General features: G+C 54.5%; 1 long non-coding RNA gene across 1 annotated transcript in view; it reads right to left on the minus strand.

The window, feature by feature from the left end:
* LOC311312768 overlaps positions 1 to 980 on the minus strand; it is a 24,388-nt gene extending 23,408 nt beyond the window's left edge. Inside the window, exon 1 of the long non-coding RNA XR_014630581.1 lies at positions 844 to 980. This is a non-coding gene — a long non-coding RNA (uncharacterized lncRNA). The remainder of the gene's footprint in view (positions 1 to 843) is intronic.
* Between the last annotated feature and the right edge of the window lie 1,499 nt (positions 981 to 2,479).

The following is a 2,479-nucleotide window of genomic DNA, read 5'->3' on the forward strand; positions in this document are numbered from 1 at the left end:
AAACATTGTTAATTAAGTCAGATGAAGATGAACCGTGAAGCTGCCAAATCAGTCCTCGCAGAGCTCCGTAGTTCAGAAACTTATCACAAACGTTTATTGCCATGCAGTTTTACAACATTCTAGGAATCTGTTTCGGGCCGGCAAAATGTAACTGACTAGCTGTCTTCTTACTGCCGGGCCGAACCATCCTGAGCACACAGAGGAATGCTTCTGATTGTGTTTCCGCGTGGAAGCGGTTTAGCGTGGAACCGTTCCCAGCACGGTTTCCTCTGTAGCAGAACCGTTCGGGTAGACGGGCTTCAAATGCAGTGATTGGTTTCACTTCACGTATAATGACGGGTACGTCACGAGTTCCAGGGCAGGGGTGAGGGGTCAAGGGCAGCTCAGGGATCAGGGCTAGAGGGTGTGGGAGATGGCAGAAGAGAAGATCACAGTTGGAGGAGGAGGAGGAGGAGGAGGAGGAGGAGGAGGATAGTCCGCAACCTGTCCATCTGAACATTGTGTAGGGTCACCTTGGTAACCCCCTCCCAGAGGGACCAGTGTCTTCCGTTGCATGCTGGGAGATAAGGTCAGCATCAGAGCAGGCAGACAGGCAGATAGACAGACAGACAGACAGGTAGGTAGGCAGATAGTTAGACAGACAGGTAGGTAGGCAGATAGTTAAATAGACAGATAGATGTACAGACAGACAGACAGGCAGACAGACAGACAGATAGTCAGACAGGTAGGGAGGGAGGCAGGCAGGCAGACAGATGTTGAGTTGAGTTGGTTGGGGTTATGTCTGGGGGGGTTCTGTGCCGGGCTGGGCTGTAGGGTGTAGGTCGGGGGCGGTCCCACACTCACCCAGGGCTGCTGCTGCTGCTGCTGCTCGAAGCTGTAGGTGTGTCTTCTCTCCTCAGGCTCCTCCTCCTGACTGGCCTTCTGGAACTCGTGCCTCAGCGCCTGTATCCGATCATGGTTGCTAGGCGCCTGGCGACTGTTGTGGAACCGAGAGAGAGAGAGACAGAGAGAGAGAGAGACAGAGGGATTGAGATCCAAACACAGTTTTCTTTGTTCCCTTACGGTTTGCGCTTCACACACCTCATTTCATCGTAAAAAATAACATAAAATAAAAAACAACAGCTTTTTAACCTACTAATACCGGAACACTCGATAAATGTGAAACGGCATCTTGAAATAAAAAACAACAGCTTTTTAACCTACTAATAATACCGGAACACTCGATAAATGTGAAACGGCATCTTGAAATCCATCCCACACTGATAGGAACAGAGCTGGGAACGTTCTGCCGTTAAACCGTAATGTTCTGGAACACAGATGACTCCCTCACCCCACATCTGTAGACCCCCCCCCCCCCCCCATCAACACCTACCACTCCTACCACATGAGGCTGAAGAGAAGCGTCTCCCTCATGCACCATCGCGGGTGATACATGCCCCTTTTAGGCTGAGGATAGGGTATGTCTTTATTGGCCAGCAGTCATTTAACACGGCAACTCATTTACATCCTGCTTCATTAGGCCCTTTGAGGGGCCTGTCAATAGGAATCAATAGTCTCCCCTCTGCCTAATCAAGCTGCCACTTTTATCACCATGTACAGAGTCATCGGCTGACGAAACCCATCATTATGCTAAGACAACTGGCTGGATAATAGCACGGCTTTATGCATTTCATAGAGGAGAGAGGGGGGGGGGGGAGATGGGACGAGAGACAGTGAAAAGGAAGAAAGTGAGAGGGGAAAGAGAGGGAGAGAGGAAAGAGAGGGAGAGAGGAAAGAGAGGGAGAAGGTGGAGCACAGCTGTGAGAGCTTCGACCGTGCAGGACCACTGAGAAGCAAGACAGACACTTGTCAGCGCCGTGCCATTGCACTGGCCCTTCCTGTCCTCCATGGTGGCCCTTCCAGGGGCCCCTCCAGACCGCTAGACCAGGGGCCTCTCTACCCAACTAGACCAGGGGCCCCTCCAGACAGCTAGACCAGGGGCCTCTCCAACCAGCTAGACCAGGGGCCCCTCCACCCAGCTAGACCAGGGGCCTCTCTACCCAACTAGACCAGGGGCCCCTTCAGACAGCTAGACCAGGGGCCCCTCCAACCAGCTAGACCAGGGGCCTCTCCAACCAGCTAGACCAGGGGCCTCTCCACCCAGCTAGACCAGGGGCCCTTCCACCCAGCTAGACCAGGGGCCTCTCCACCCAGCTAGACCAGGGGCCTCTCCAACCAGCTAGACCAGGGGCCTCTCCACCCAGCTAGACCAGGGGCCCCTCCACCCAGCTAGACCAGGGGCCTCTCCAGACAGCTAGACAAGGGGCCCCTCAAGACAGATAGACCAGGGGCCTATCCACCCAGCTAGACCAGGGGCCCCTCCACCCAGCTAGACCAGGGGCCTCTCTACCCAGCTAGACCAGGGGCCTCTCCAGACAGCTAGACCAAGGGCCCCTCCAGACAGCTAGACCAGGGGCCTCTCCAGACAGCTAGACCAAGG

The sequence above is a fragment of the Borostomias antarcticus genome (assembly GCF_949987555.1).
Source record: "Borostomias antarcticus genome assembly, chromosome: 9".
Lineage (NCBI taxonomy): Eukaryota > Metazoa > Chordata > Actinopteri > Stomiiformes > Stomiidae > Borostomias > Borostomias antarcticus.